General features: G+C 38.9%; 3 long non-coding RNA genes across 3 annotated transcripts; 1 reads left to right on the forward strand and 2 right to left on the reverse strand.

Annotated features, from left to right (window-relative positions):
• The first annotated feature begins 907 nt into the window (after nt 1-907).
• LOC129739798 (uncharacterized) lies at nt 908-6,254 on the forward strand. The gene is made up of 3 exons (XR_008735972.1): nt 908-1,091; nt 5,962-6,052; nt 6,110-6,254. It is a non-coding gene; the product is annotated as an uncharacterized LOC129739798 (long non-coding RNA).
• A 903-nt stretch (nt 6,255-7,157) lies between these two features.
• LOC129740202 (uncharacterized) lies at nt 7,158-8,463 on the reverse strand. The gene is made up of 3 exons (XR_008736146.1): nt 7,802-8,463; nt 7,584-7,693; nt 7,158-7,476 (listed from the first exon to the last, which is right to left on the reverse strand). It is a non-coding gene; the product is annotated as an uncharacterized LOC129740202 (long non-coding RNA).
• Nucleotides 8,464-10,675: 2,212 nt separating this feature from the next.
• LOC129739994 (uncharacterized) lies at nt 10,676-11,343 on the reverse strand. The gene is made up of 3 exons (XR_008736060.1): nt 11,012-11,343; nt 10,812-10,907; nt 10,676-10,742 (listed from the first exon to the last, which is right to left on the reverse strand). It is a non-coding gene; the product is annotated as an uncharacterized LOC129739994 (long non-coding RNA).
• Between the last annotated feature and the right edge of the window lie 5,779 nt (nt 11,344-17,122).

The following is a 17,122-nucleotide window of genomic DNA, read 5'->3' on the forward strand; positions in this document are numbered from 1 at the left end:
AGCTAAATGGGAAAATTTTATGTTTTATTTACTTTTCAGCTTGGTTACCGACAAAAAGCGCGAAGTCGAAGGTCCGAGGCGCAATACAACTTTTTTATGGAACCGGGTGTTAAAAGGCAGCTGATTGTCACCATAATACCACTGACCATACTGACTGGACACTCGATGTCGTTTTCTGGATAATTTTTCCAGAAAAAAAAAACAAAAAAAAGTCATTTTTCCAACAGTACGCAATGTCGATTCCAGAGTGCGCATCGATCGATTTGAAGAAATGCTATCCCAGTTAGGAAATGCCACCCAACTTTAAAAATAAAACACGCAATTTCTACGATAAAATCGGGCTAAACAGGACCATTTTTCCTACAGGGCATTTTTTGTCAAATTTTTCAGGTTCGCCACCTGCCGTCGGTATTGCGAACCTGCAAAAGCTGACAACAAAAAATTAGACAGAAAATGGTTGAATTTTTGTTCTAAGAGTCAAGTCAGTGTGGTCAGTGATAATACCATAATGTTTTTTCATACGAATGAAGCAGAAAATAAAATAAAACGAAAAATAATCTTGAATTATTTTAATTTTATGCGACATTTCTTTTCCCATAAGAGTATCTTATGAAAAGCAACAAACCCTCATTGAAACCGGTGTTCATCCTTTGAGTTCATTCCATCATAAGACAATCTTATGAATTTCATTGTTCACGCAGAAAAAGAACGGGGTATGGTTTCAACAAAACGTTTAGTTGTTTTATTTTACTTTTCTAATGCATGTATTTTCAATGCTTTTCATAAAACAATCGAATGAAATTAGTAAAACAATTTTGTTATTCGTACACTCATATTTTTCATTAGTTAAAAATAAAATTTGGTTTAATTTTAAATTAAAATAGGTTTATTTCAATGAACGTGTAACTTCAAAAACGATAAGTGAAAAAATGGAAAAAAGATGAAAAAAAAGGAGTTTTATCGAACCATACAATGGAAACCAAATCGTCGGAGTGCACCTGGCCTTGGTCCAGGCCTGTTTATTGATTAAAATAATGATCCGAAACCGATATAAACTAGAATGGCATGTCCATCGGCCAGCAGCTATCAAGGTAGTATTATGGATAAATTTATTTATCTAATGAAATGGCATATATTTTATTTCGTCCAAATTTGAAGGCAAATTACCCATTGTGATGTGGCGGAGTGTATGGACGATGCCAACAACAAAAGTCAAATCGCAAACACATATTTGTAAATTCATCCCATTATATTCCTCCCAAGCATATAACAATCAATAAATCGACTCACTCTTAGTGTTCCTGTTTGGTCCTGGGCGAGCTGGATAGATTCCGGGGAGACCGCATTCTGGGCATGCTTCTGGTTCGCACGCTCCTTCTTCCGTCTAGCTCAGGCGCTCGGCCGGAGACCTTTCGTCGAGTTGTCGTGACCTTGCGGCAACGGAGGCGATTCTCGATTGTTTCGCATTCCAGGCTGGGAGTGATGTTTGCGCAAACTGATGACGGATGAGGCTCACGCACACTGTTGTGCATCGCCCACGCACTAGCTCGATTTCGTTTTGAGCACCACGGTTCGGATGGACCTCCCCGCGCCGCATCAACCATCGACCTGGGCTGCTTTAGCCGTCGATTCGGGATCCATCTCCTGATTGGCTCGATTCGTGACATAATGGAGTTTTGCACCACCATACCCGCGGGACTCATTACTCGGCGGTGTTTTGCACCACCGAACCAATTCGGCTCGAACTTTGGCGGTGTTCCTACACCACGTTTCCTCCTTCGTCGACTGCTCGTTGGAGCAACACGGTTTGGTTTGCTGTTGAACAAACCTCCCCGCGCTACCATGCCACCGCTCGGTCTGAGTGCTGGACCTCCTGCACCACGTGGATCTTTTGGGAAAGTCCGAACGTCGCGGGAACCGATTTGGTGCTTTCAGGACTACCACGTGCACCCTGAATCGTCGACCCGCTTCCTTTCGCCAAGCTCGATGAACGCCCCGTCCGGAAGATGACTTTCGGTGGACCTGGCCGTTCCGACACCGGATTCCCGTTGGTGAAAAAATGGAACAACACCGGAAGATTTTTGCTTCGTCGGCCTATTTTTGCTTTTCCGCAGCGGTATTAAAAGGGTACCAAAAAAAAAAGGTCCTGCAGACGTCGGGATTTCCCGTTAGATGCGGCAATTTTAATTTTGATTGGCTTGACTTACGTGATAGACCCTTATGGCAGCATTTCTTTTTAGGTCCCGTTTCTGAAAGCGTTTCCCGCTTTGTTTCTTCCTCGGCCGTGTTTAATTGGCCGTAGCCGTGAAGCGAAACCTATTAGAAACGGGTGTTAGTTTCTTGCTGACGCGCAAGGTATGGTTTGGCTTACCCTCCGGGTGCTATTTTGCTCCAACTCCTCGGGAATAAATGCCGACTGACGGCGAGCACGCACTCACCACGACTTCCAAACGATTAGTGTCTTTTTTCTTACGGAAGCCCGCTCGAATGACAGCTTCAATGTTGCCAATATTGCCAAATCAAAATTTTGTTTGTCATCAATGACAGTCGATCGCCGAACTCTTCCGCGTTCTGCGTTGCGGCCAATGTTGCCATGAGTTCAGTCAAATGTTTGCCCGTTTTCTGCTTGACTATTCATTTTGCGTACGGGTTTTGTTTGCTTCAGTGTCTTTGCTGACGAATATCTGATAGCGGTTTATGTGTTCGCTTTCGTTTCAACACGCTTGTTATACTAAATGAGAGAATGGGTAAAAAGAAAATTGTTTGCGAGAATGCTCTATACCGTATCATAGAAGAATAATAATTAAATGTAACACAACATTGCTGCTTGGGCAGAAATTTTCATGGATCATGGTAAGGATCCATGAAAATTTCAAAAACGTCACAAAGGGTTCGATGGAGAGTTCGACTACACTCCAAGGCAAGCTTGGAGGCAAAATCACCCACTAGAAAGGTGTCTTAAGCTCAATAAACTAACGAATACATAAACAAAACTCAAAGCCATCGAGTCATGGCAAATATACAAATATAATATAACTCAAAGCCAACATATTATGGCAGATTGTGTCGAAAAGTATCAGAAAACCTGACAAAATTTTCCATCGAATCATAATTTAAATACAGCAATATTACTCTTACTTTAGCAGCTTAACGAAAATCCTAGATCTAATAGCCATTGAAAGAATAATGACCCAGATCTTACAAATAGGACTAAACATAACGAAATTTAGATGGTACTGGTTAAAACGAAGCATCAGAAGTCTCGGGAAAAGAGGGATTTAGACCTCTTAGTCACGAAGAGTCCAAGATAGAGGTTTTACCGCGCCTCCAGATCGCGTTCCTTTTGAATTTTCTTGGTGACCCCCTTAACGACTGTGCATGATCCGGTTTGTATGTCAACCTATGCGTCGCAGGTAACCTTTTGTCCTGCGCTTTGAACCGGAAGGTTCGTCGTATTCGGTAGTGGTCGCAATCGGTAATGTCAAGCTCGGTGATGTCAAAATCGATGTGGTCTCAATCGGGATTTTCAAAATCGGTAGTGTCAAAATTAGTAGCGTCAGAATCGGTGATGAAAAATCGGTATACAGGTGTTTGTTGCTAGATCTCAGCAGTCCCCGTTTTTGTCGTGATTAGATTAATTTAGTCGAAATAGGTGGTAATGTCAAAATCGGGTGAGTCGCAATCGGCAAAGTTGTCAAAAATCCTTTTTGAGTTCAGTCTTGATTCGAATGTGAGCTGCTGAGGTTAACGAGTATCTCCTGGACGGCTCTGCAGGAGTCGCTTCGCCTCGCAGTGGATTGTGGTGATAACGCTATGCGTGTTTTGTATGATGATGTTGTTCACTACCATAGATAGTTGACATAGCTCGTTTTGTTTTTTTTTTTTTTTTTTTATACTAGGTACAATTATAGTTTGTTTAACGGATCTCAATTTAAAAACCAGTAAGGTGTGAAATAATATCAAGATACTTCACCAAATTCGATACGGTATATTGAACTAGAGCGATATTTAAATATTAAACACTAAAACATAATCACAAAATAATAATGATTGTGAATACTTCAATAACATTAACGAACGTAAACAGAATAAAAAGGTCCGTTTTGTTGGGCGCCATTTCTTATGGATAAATTTATTTCTCTAATGAAATGGCATATATTTTATTTCGTCCAAATTTGAAGGCAAATTACCCATTGTGATGTGGCGGAGTGTATGGACGATGCCAACAACAAAAGTCAAATCGCAAACACATATTTGTAAATTCATCCCATTATATTCCTCCCAAGCATATAACAATCAATAAATCGACTCACTCTTAGTGTTCCTGTTTGGTCCTGGGCGAGCTGGATAGATTCCGGGGAGACCGCATTCTGGGCATGCTTCTGGTTCGCCCGCTCCTTCTTCCGTCTAGCTCAGGCGCTCGGCCGGAGACCTTTCGTCGAGTTGTCGTGACCTTGCGGCAACGGAGGCGATTCTCGATTGTTTCGCATTCCAGGCTGGGAGTGATGTTTGCGCAAACTGATGACGGATGAGGCTCACGCACACTGTTGTGCATCGCCCACGCACTAGCTCGATTTCGTTTTGAGCACCACGGTTCGGATGGACCTCCCCGCGCCGCATCAACCATCGACCTGGGCTGCTTTAGCCGTCGATTCGGGATCCATCTCCTGATTGGCTCGATTCGTGACATAATGGAGTTTTGCACCACCATACCCGCGGGACTCATTACTCGGCGGTGTTTTGCACCACCGAACCAATTCGGCTCGAACTTTGGCGGTGTTCCTACACCACGTTTCCTCCTTCGTCGACTGCTCGTTGGAGCAACACGGTTTGGTTTGCTGTTGAACAAACCTCCCCGCGCTACCATGCCACCGCTCGGTCTGAGTGCTGGACCTCCTGCACCACGTGGATCTTTTGGGAAAGTCCGAACGTCGCGGGAACCGATTTGGTGCTTTCAGGACTACCACGTGCACCCTGAATCGTCGACCCGCTTCCTTTCGCCAAGCTCGATGAACGCCCCGTCCGGAAGATGACTTTCGGTGGACCTGGCCGTTCCGACACCGGATTCCCGTTGGTGAAAAAATGGAACAACACCGGAAGATTTTTGCTTCGTCGGCCTATTTTTGCTTTTCCGCAGCGGTATTAAAAGGGTACCAAAAAAAAGGTCCTGCAGACGTCGGGATTTCCCGTTAGATGCGGCAATTTTAATTTTGATTGGCTTGACTTACGTGATAGACCCTTATGGCAGCATTTCTTTTTAGGTCCCGTTTCTGAAAGCGTTTCCCGCTTTGTTTCTTCCTCGGCCGTGTTTAATTGGCCGTAGCCGTGAAGCGAAACCTATTAGAAACGGGTGTTAGTTTCTTGCTGACGCGCAAGGTATGGTTTGGCTTACCCTCCGGGTGCTATTTTGCTCCAACTCCTCGGGAATAAATGCCGACTGACGGCGAGCACGCACTCACCACGACTTCCAAACGATTAGTGTCTTTTTTCTTACGGAAGCCCGCTCGAATGACAGCTTCAATGTTGCCAATATTGCCAAATCAAAATTTTGTTTGTCATCAATGACAGTCGATCGCCGAACTCTTCCGCGTTCTGCGTTGCGGCCAATGTTGCCATGAGTTCAGTCAAATGTTTGCCCGTTTTCTGCTTGACTATTCATTTTGCGTACGGGTTTTGTTTGCTTCAGTGTCTTTGCTGACGAATATCTGATAGCGGTTTATGTGTTCGCTTTCGTTTCAACACGCTTGTTATACTAAATGAGAGAATGGGTAAAAAGAAAATTGTTTGCGAGAATGCTCTATACCGTATCATAGAAGAATAATAATTAAATGTAACAGTAGGTTTCGAAGTTTTCAAATAGCTAGAAAACTATTACCTCAACCCGCCCGGGAGAACAAAAATATTCTACCGACAAGTAAAATTAATTTTTCCAACAACTGTTTTTTTTTTTTTATTTTTCAGATGCCACGGCCAACCAGAGAAATTATCGTTGTACCTCCATGACAACCTGGCTCTAGCCGCTCTAAAATTTTGACGTCAGTTTTCATTGAAGGTAGGTTAATTGAAAACGCCGTACCTACTTCTTTTAACGCAAAACAAACTTCCGCAGATCGCTGGACGATTTCAACGAAAACATCGCTTGGTCCCTATCGAAGTGGTTTATGGAGGTGCCGTACATATTGGAGGTCCTGCTGCTTTGAAAGTGGCAACAAATCGGAACCAATTCCGAAATAAAATGAATTTTAAAAATAATAGTGCGAATCAATTCACAAATTCCGAATTCCATGATAAAAATAAATTTAAATGAAATATAACTGGATTTAATTTTAATTGGAAGAACTAAATTGCTTCAAACCTAGTTGTTGTTGGAATTTTGAACCACATTTTATTTTTACTTTCAAATCAATTAATTTTTATGCGTTTTACCCAAAAAATTTTTATTTTGATAAGAATCATGGATCATTTTCAAAAAGGGTGTATTTTATTTTGAATCAAACGATAAGTTTAAATCAAATCGATATTTTTAATCAGTGTGACCAGAAATATATTTGTGCTTTTTCCCAACCAAAAATTTTATTATTTTCGTTCGAAAACTTATTGTTTCTAAAATAAATTTTTCTGCGTGTTTTTTCTTATGGCGCCACTTCATAAGAGAATCTTACACCCAAAATAATCTGCACGTAGCGGCTACGTGAGAAACTACATAGTTTTTATCCAATTGATTTTCACGTACACGGAGAAAAAAGTATAGTATTTTTAACAATAATCCACTTTTATTCTATCATATTTCTGATTATTTCTCGGCTAACTATAAATATCAAACTTTCAATGATATTTACAATAGATTATCGGATTGTTTTTGTGCGTTCAACAATGCATATAATAGATTCAATTAAACCGATATGATTGATTTTGGGCACTCAACTATAAATATCATAGATTTTACTACATATGTATGATTGAATTTCATCATTCTACCATAAATATGATAGATTCAATTGTATATATAGTTAATTCAATTATACAAAAACAGTTGATTCAATTATATTTGTAGTCGATTCAATTATTGTGTATTATAGAATTAAAAGTTAACTTTATTTGATTTTATTCATATATATGAATAACAAAATATATATTTTTTTTTCATTTCGTTTCATTCTTAAAGTTTATTAATAAAAATCACGTTCTCACAACCAATTCCAATACATTCGCTATTTTGAGTTATTATTTATTTTCGTCCAGCAGCTCAAAGATGGCCATCGGTTTCGTTTCAGCCTGTGTGATCTTTTGGAGCCGTCACGATCTTGAAATTAGAAATTTTGCTCACCCGGTCTGCCTAAAAAACTATTCTCCTCTGAAGCTTCTCTTAACTGATACCGTGCCGGGAAGCTGTTGACTGGTTTTAAAAGCTGTCCTGAAGAGTCAGTGTGGTCCATTTAAAACGTAGATAAGCTGCTGCATCCGCCGAGAATTGACCTGGGAGGGAAGGTCAGAAAATGAAATTTATAGCCTATAACATCTAATCAAACGAAACATACATATTTATAATCTTAATTTGAAGTTAAATTATTTGTGAAACTTACCATTTCGTAAAAGGACAGGTTCTTCCGGCCGCTAATCTGATTTTCCTACCCAGCAGCAAGCATAGCCTTCCGCTGTTGTAGATTTAGCTATGTGACACTTTGGACATTCCCTGGAAGAAAAAAACACACAATACATAAATTTTTAGTTTTTTTATGCTTAAAGCAAAAATTTCTTATTTAGAAACAAGATGCTTATAAAAATGACAAGAAAAACTTACAAATCCTTTTGAGTTTTTTAAGAGATCTCTTAGCATGTGAAATGCTCGGCCGGTGAGTAGCGTTTTCCTATCGGGCCTTCGTCGATTTCTCCGATGAAAATGAATTTGCCAGGAACTGCTGGCCACGACAAGCACTGAAGCCCCTGTTATTGAGGAAAACATAGTAGACTTGCGTTCCCCCATCGAGGCACTTGTCGATTTCGATGCCGGGGACAGTTTTGCGGGCAGCCGAATAGCGGCTACGAACGAAGCCAGGAACTTTTGGCCGAGCATCAGCACTACGACCGCAGACAGGAACACGTACAGGAAACGGCTTTTTGGTTTGCTGGGAAGCGCATTGACCGGTGCGATTCCAGGAACTTCTTGCGGAACTTGAGCACACAGAGCACTTTGACAATTGACCGTCTCCAGGAACCGTTTTGAGGGTAACCGTGAGTTTTTTTTACCACTGCTGTACTGCTGGCCAAATACCAGCTACAAATCAACGATCGCTACCGAAAACCGTAATCAGGAATTACTTTTTTCCCTCGACGAAATCGCTGATTCTTTTGCCGTTTTTTTTTAATTTCTAAATGCACACACACGCATAAGTACGGTTGTCAAATGTTCGTTAGAATCACTGAGAAAAAAGTATAGTATTTCCAAAAATAATCCACTTATATTCAATCATATATTATGTGTATAGCACCAAACCGAATAGCGACAGTAGGACTAGCGACGCTTTTTTACTAGCGAGATTCCTGTCATTCGCAGGTTTGTTTTTCTTTTTTCAGTCCAGTAGGCGATTTCGATGCAGTACTCGAACATTGTTTATGTTATTTACTGTACATTTTCCTTAGGCCATCATTCGCATGCTTCAAGTCTCCTAGGAAACTCGCGCTGCGTCGTTGTTATTTTCAACGTCGCGACGTATGCGACGTGTCGCTAGTAGGCAAAGCTGCTATGATTATTAGCGCTCATATTTTGGATTTTTTCTGCATGCATAATATCTGATTGCTTCTCGGCCAACTATAATTATTAAAATTTCAACAATACATATAATAGATAAATATAATATTTATAGTTGAATGCCCAAAATCAATGATACAATTGTAGTTGAATCTATCATATTGACAATTAAATCAATTATACCACTACAGTTGAATCTATCATATTTAGAGTTGAATCAATTATACCACTACAGTTGAATCTATTATATTTATAGTTGAATGCCTAAAATCAATAATACAATTGTGGTTGAATCTATTATATCTACAGTTGAATCTATTATACCATTACAATTGAATCAATTATACCATTACAATTGAATCTATTATATTCATAGTTGATTGCATAAGGTCAATCAGCAGTCTGTAGTTGAATCTATTGTATTTACAGTTGAATGCATAAAATAAATCATACAATTGAATGCATTATATTGATAGTTGATTGCGTAAGGACAATAAGAAGTTTGTAGTTGAATCTATTATATAAGTAGTTGAATGCGAAAAAATCAACTGCATTTCGATTATTGGTATAACAAGCTGAAATAATTGGAACAACTGTCGTCTTTTTTCTCCGTGTACACACTAAGAATGCAATTTCTCTCCTCGGGATAATGACTCTCCGAACCACAGGGAAACTGGTTAATTCATACGAGCTTCGAAAGGGAACCCTCCCGAATCTCGAGACGCTCGACTTTTCCTGAAATCTGGGACAAAAATTCCATGAATGCACAGGTACTCGAACAATCGTCCTGTAGCACGGGGAAATTTCAGCTGTCAACCGTTTTCTTTCGCGCTTTTTTTTGCGGTTGGTTCGGTTTCTTCTCTTTCACACCTGTGAAAATCGCGGAACGTTTTTTCTTGCATCTACCGTTTTTATTTCAATCGGGTGGCCGGTACTCGCGTGTATAGTTATAATTTCTTGGAAGAAAGTAAAATCGGTGAACAGCACAACCTAATTAGTATGGTGCTTATGGGCAACCGGGACCGGGAAAATGATTGATGCAGCTATGGATAATCAACAGGAGCGCTATTCGAACGAGGCTAGTTCAACTCGGGCCCAAGATTCCTTCCTCCGTTTTGGTATTTTGGTTGATCGGCTTGCTCACAATGGCCCCGGAACGCAAGATCTTGAATTCCAGGTTTTCACGGCCATCGGTAGGTTTCACTGTCAACAGGCGTTTAGTCACAGATGAAGTTTAGTGAATATTACATGAAAATATTTTTTTTTTCACAGAGAAAGTGTCCCGCCTGTGTGTTCTGTTGCGGTTGTTTATGTGTCGCATTTTTTTTTTTAATTCGGAACGTAAAAATGTGTAATGCGTTGATGAAAATATTTAAAAATAAACTTCATTTTTTGTGACAATTGTGTTTTTTTTTAATTATATAAAGAAATAAGAAGCAGGGGGAGGATGCCTAAATTCACAGAAAATCCCAGGGGAAAGCCGTTTCGAACGCACAGAAAAACTTCAAAAGTCCTGCAAATTACAGAAGAACACGGATTCGAGCATACAGGCCAATTTGACAGTTGTTTTCCTGAGCACTTTTTCTGTCCCGAGATTTGTCCTGTAATTTCAGCTGTTGAAAATACAGGACAAAATCGTCCCGACCACAGGAGAAAAGATTAAGTGTGTAGATGCTACGGTATAAAAATTTAAACGCGTCGCTATAAGAATCGGTGCATAATGAAGATCAAATAAAATTTACGTGAATTTTTAGTGAGTACAACATGATGTGATAATGAATGATTTGTGAAATTCGTTTAGTATTGAAATTATGGTTGATTTGCTCGTTGCTTTTGTTTTGTTTTTCTTTTCATTTTTATTTAAAAAACCAGAAGTTTCTTTACTAAGAATTTTATTCTAAATTTCATTTTACATTTGAATTTTACTCCAACACTTAATCACAAAAAAAATCAGCAACAACCCGTGTTCCGTGCCTGGTTCGGTTGGGGTTTCCTGTAGAATAAAATAAAAAATTGAATAAATAAAAAGGAATATCTTGAATAGTAAATAAGTTTGCTTTACCGGATCAGTCGAGGATTCGTTCTTTTATAATTCCTGGAAGACACCCGGATTTACTTGATCCGCAAACCTAACGCCAACCTTCCGATGTTTCGAGGTCTGAAAAATTAAATAATTTCGTTGGAGAGAAATTTCAATTTCACCATGTCCGAATCAACGGTAAATCTATTTGGCCACGAATCCCGAATATTGTGTCGACTCACCTTATAAATAATCCTGAGACAACTGGCAGAAGTAGCGGTCTTCGGTGTAATACTAGCGAAAACTAGACATAGGCCCTTATTCTGCGCCTCGAGTGACGTGACGATAGTAGAGTCACCCAAGTCACTCTATTCCAGTAGTCGGTTTAGGTGAGGATTGTCACTTCGGATGAACTTTGTGAGTTCTTACCCTATTCTCGTAGTCACCGTGGGTGAGAATCGTCGCATTCGGGTGACAATTTTAGGTGACAATTGTCGGTACCTTTTCAGGTGGTGACGGGATAAAAATTGAAAGGAAAATTTATGCAAAACGGAATAATTAGGCTCTAAACGTTTAATTACACTAAAGTGTGATAGTTTAAGAACCAATCATAACAAAAATCACTCCAATTTTTGATTTTTTCAATCATTTGTGCAACAACAAAAAATTACTAGGTAGAAGTTGAAAATAAATTGAAACATATAAAATTGAAAAAGGTTATAATTTCATTTTATATAACTTTATTTACATGCAACGAGTTTAAAATAACACATTTTTTGCACTTCACTTCATCTTATCCAATTCCCGTCGCGGGGGGATTTTTCACTTTCACCCGGTAATGTTGTTTTCGAACAAATTAATGTTTCAGCTTTGAAGTCCTGTACTGAACCATTGTTTATCGACGTCGAGGTGTCGTATCCCATGTGTTGATCTGTATGCAAAGGACCAGTATATTGGGGCAGCATCCGTCGATTTCCGCTATTTTGTTGGATGTTTTTTTCCAAGCCGCTCCAGGAACCAAACATATTAGACCAAATTCTGTCCGATTCGCTTTATTCGCAGCTCCAAAAGTTATTCCAGCTGCTTGCTTAAACCTTGCAATCCGTTAGTGACCGTTTGCGTACCGAAATTTGTACATTTTGATTTTAAATTTAATTTTAACATTTGGAATCGCGAACGAAATAAAAACAAACCGAGCAAATTTGACACATGAGTTCATTCGGTCGCTCACCTAGAATGAACCTCTGTCACTTTAACCGGATCGACTCCGGGAATAAGGTGACAAATCTCACGGTGACTCCGAGGTGAGGTGACAACCATCACGTCACGCGCGGCGCAGAATAAGGGCCATAACTTTTCCAACTGCTTTTTTCCAGAACGAACAAAGTCTGCTGCAGGACCTTTTCCTATAAGAATTTGAGAAAAAAAATAGTCGAAACCAATTTAAAGCATCCACTTAGATTTTACGTGAAATTCATGAGGCAATTACGTTGAAGTAAAGTAGTTGCTACCGGGGCGTCTTTGCTACACTGGGGTTAATACAAAATTCACGTAGAATCGATATGATGCATCGAAATCTTAGTTTACGTGAAAAATACCGTAGAAATAATTTCAAAATTATTTTGGGTGTACACTGATAAATCGTTTCACACATTTTACAAAATAGCTTCACACATTATCGGCAAATATATGGAGCTGTCAAGCTGATGTGAGGTTTTTACACACCATGCAAATTCCAAATTTACACATTATCCGAATTAGCGAATCAAGGAAAAAATGTGTGAAAAGTCAAGTCGTTGTGCGTAAGATTTGTCTTTACCTTTGTGTGATCCGAAGTAGAAACCAACCCCATCGTGCAAATTCTCATGCTAAATTGCTGTCTCATGCAATGTATGGAAAAATAATGGTAAGTAGTCGATAGTATTTGAATTTAAAAACCAAATCGACTAACGCCTCAATTTATATTTCAGATCCTGCCTCCTCTTGCTGGGAGAAAAAGTTCACGAAATTGCCCCCCCTACAGCACATCGAGTACTAGGATTTTGTACATACATTTTTCCCTTAGCTCAACAATTTCCGTTTAACTATGCGTACATAATATTATTTGCTTCAATAAAAACCAATTAAGTTGCATATCTGGATGTTTTTATTTCCAAACAATTGAAAATGAGTTAAACTAGCCTTCCTGAATTTAAACATAGTGATATTTTCACACATTTTCTCGTTTTAAACGCTTTTTGCATAATGTGTGAAACGCACACATTTCGTTTCCTTAAGCGGTATTTCCCATTAATGTGCAGCGGTACCTTCACACATTTAATGTGTTGGTCTACTTATTTCGATAATGTGTGAAATTTGACACACTAATGTGTGAAATGATTTGTCAGTGTGCCTACATAATACACACAAAAAAAAGCATAGTAAAATTACTAGATCCGTGGTTTAAACGAACAACACGCAACCATATTTTTGAGTCAATAATGTTTTGTTCTTGATATTACCATGCACATAGTAATTTTACTTTGTGTTAATTTTGGCTGCGCATAGTAATTTCGACTACGTTCATAGTAAAATTGTCAATAAAATCATGAGTATTTTTTACATCATGCATGGTAAAATAAATATGTTCAATTTTGAAAATAGTATGTGTTATGATAGAAACAAGCATATTAACATGATCCAAATAGTAAAATTACCATGAAGCATGGTATGAATATCTCGTAGCATAATCGATTTTACTAATTATTGTGATATTTTGAGCCCTTTAATTGAAAATGCAATTTTTTCATATTACTTTTTTATTTCATAAGAAGTGTTTCACTTACATAACTTTTTTTTCGTGTGAAGCACAGTACGCCGGACCGAATCACATCTGATGATTAATTGGAATATTCTGAAAACAAATTTATAAAAATCAATTAGTGGGTCAATTGATATTAATTGTTTCAACTTACGCTTAAACCGCTGAATCTCGATTTTTTTTCCATAGCGATTTGGGATGTTTCGGAACTCCTTTTGGCCATCGATGATAAACTTCCGGGGTGGGGGTCTGGGACTTGAGCAAGTGCCTCTTGAAATCGAAGTGCCAATGAATAAAATTCGGCTTCCGGCTCCAGCACTTCCAGAAGATTTTTTTTACGATTTGAGCCGGGACCGAGAGTTGGCCGGGTGGGAGGCCAGCTTTTTGATCAGATTTGATTGTTAAACTAAACACTTACAATTTTACCCGCACCGGACAGCTTGTTCGCGTTCCTAAATCGCGACGAACGACCGAAAAGAAAACAAAACACATTCAAACGAAGCGCACAATGAAGAATTTACCATGGATATAGTATTTCCGACTTCACAAAAGTGGATTACCATGCGCATAGTAATTGCAAGAACACAAATCGAGCAATATCTAAATATCATGCGCATGGTAATTTAGACACGGGATAATTACTACGAGCTGTCAAAGTTCGCATAGTAAAAATACTATGTTGTAGTACTTTAAACCAGATTCCTGGTAGAAAATACTAAATCGTGGTAGAAAACACTAGATCGTGGACATAGTAAAATTATCATGACCCTGTATTTGGAAAACCCATGCAATTTTTTTCCGTGTAGGATTTTTCTGAGTGCAGGGTTCGTCCATAAATAAAGTAAAGATGCAAAATCAAAGAACTTTTGAATTCATTTAGGGTCCCCGAAGAAATTTTTGTTTTTTGATGCTTCTGAAAAAAGTTACAAGCATTCAAACTTGAAATAGTGTCAAAATGACACTCTAATGCGGATGAGGATTAAAGAAGTTTTTAAAAGAAAGCATTGAACAGTGCTTATCATCAAAGATCAAAATGGCGACCAGTTGGTGTTTACATTTTTCAAAACAAAAACAAAAAGCTACGCTACCACCAACCTGTATAAATTTTTACTAAGGTGGCGCAGATCGCCATGAAAACATAAACAAAGCCTACGTCACTACTGACGGTGTTTATTTGTCCTAGGCAACAGTTGGCATGTTTATATTATGAAAATATTCAACATCAAATCATGTCGTCGTGCTTAGTTTTCGGATGTGGGATAACTTTCCGAAAAGCTAAACTAACGGAATCTTTTTAATTTTCAACGATTTCTCTCAGGTAAGGATCTTTTCGTACATCACAGATGACAAAATTCATTTATATTTTCTAAAATTTTTAAGGAATGAATGGTAAAGTGGCTAGAACTTTAATCGGTCTCAAACTCCTGTTCTTGTGCGGAAGGCATTCTTTGGACATAAACGCTCTTCAATTTGTTAGGTGAATTCCACCGGCGTAGGTTTTCGGTAATAGAATCAATGGAAGTCCTGGCTGACCAGCAGATCACACCGGACACCCTCCAGGATCGAATTGGAAAATTCGTCTGTTGGCAGACAACAGACTGCTACTCGTCGAACAACAGAAAATGCTGGTTGCCGCTCATCAAATTCGTCGAAAAATTGCGACGGAAAATAAACTTATTTCACGCATTTGTTTGATTTAATTTCATTTGGAATATATATTGTGAGGGAGATACAATGCATTGTTGAATAATTGCAACATTTTTAAGATTTAAACTATGCATTCCTTTCAATTTACACAAAAACACACCCTTTTAACAAAGCTCTAGTAAATTCTAAATTTTCCTTAGTTTTTAAAGAAATTTGTATTTGAAAATTGTAATTCGGAATTTTCTGTATGAATGGAGTCAACAAATTTGAATAAAATAAGTGAATTTCGAAAGCTCAAAATAATTCCAGACCCTCTGATGAATGATGAAACAGTTTGTTTGATGATAGAAGGTTTCCTATTTGTTGTTTCGAAGCTACAAAAAAGACAGTGTCGTACGTCAAGATGATTTTAGATTAATTTCTCATTGTTTCATTGTCCTTTTCAACTAAACACCACTGGAAAATTATAATAGAGGCTTTTCTACATTTCTAAGTATGCAATAAAGAGTTCTAAGTTCAAAATTTAACTTTGATTCACTTGTGTTCATTTAATTGATTGATTTTTTTTAAATATTTCTTATAACATGCGATACATGGACAAATTTAAAGTGACTTTTTGAATTTTAATTCCCTTTTTAGGGACGGTTTTGAATTCTGAGTTCTGGTAAATAATTGAAGCAAATCAGATTAGTTTTGAATTTCAAAACTATTCTGACTCGGAAAATTAAATTACAGTTCTGAATTCCGAATTTTGGATTGAATCTCTGATCTTGGAATCGAAAAAATAATTTTGACTTCCTTGTGTATTTTTCCAGGTTTTGGATTCTAATTACCGTTTTTGCCTGGATGGAAATACGGTACGATTTTCAATTCCCGGTATTTTCCCGGTTCTGTGGTCACCCTGAAGAAACTCAAACAATTCCATTCTTTGTTTCACTTTAAAACATGTATTCTTAATTTTCGGTCGTGTAAAATCTGGCCGCTATCAGTGCTACATTTTGAACGTCTTCGGTTCTGTCCGGGCTACTTAAGAGCAGCTTGATACCGTCGGTGGATCTGGTTAGTAGTAGACCGTTGAGGTCGCCCATTTCGATGCAGTTGGTCACCATCCTTTTAATGTATTTGGAGAGCTTCAAGCCGGAGAGGAAGTTGCAAGCAAAGGCCATCCGATCGCAAAGGGAGATTTTCGTTTTATTGGTAACGGTTTCGAACCCATCTTCTTCATGCGCTAGGAACGAGAACATGCACCTTAGGTACGGGTCATCGATATGGGTGCGGGCTGCTCCACACTGTTTGCGCCAGAGCCCAGTTCGCTCTGCGCTGAACCCGGACAATGCGATGGCTGCAGTAGTGAACTTGGGTCGGACGTTTGTTGTTGCATATGAATTTTTTCACTACGTTAAATTTTTGTCCTGAAATGAAAATGATACGATGAGCATAAGGCAACAAGTTTTTTAAAATAACCCATCCCACACCAAAGCAACATCAGAACATTGAACAGGCTTACGCAAAAAAAAAACAGACCCATGCAGAAAATATTTAGCGGAAATGGGTAGAAAAAATGCCACTGATGGATGGAAAATAGTAAGCGTGTATGGGAAGAACTGTCAACGAGAATTCCCGCGTGGCAGGAGGGAAAAGGAAAAGAAAAGGCCGAGTGGAAAACACCACGTGAAGTGCGCGAGTGCGGTAAAAAGATTTCCACCAAAATCGTGACAAATCCGGCAAGACGGTTCGACGATCCGGGGCAACGAACTTCCGCCGTATCCGAACAGGGATTTCGTTCGGAAAACGAGTGCGGCGTCGCGACTCCCGATAAAATCCGGACAGCGTCAGGAAGGATCCGAGACAGCGAGGTTAAGTTCAGACGGAACAACTCAAGGGCAGAGAGGCCAACTCCAGTCGA

Source organism: Uranotaenia lowii, chromosome 1 (assembly GCF_029784155.1).
Source record: "Uranotaenia lowii strain MFRU-FL chromosome 1, ASM2978415v1, whole genome shotgun sequence".
In the NCBI taxonomy this organism is placed as follows: domain Eukaryota; kingdom Metazoa; phylum Arthropoda; class Insecta; order Diptera; family Culicidae; genus Uranotaenia; species Uranotaenia lowii.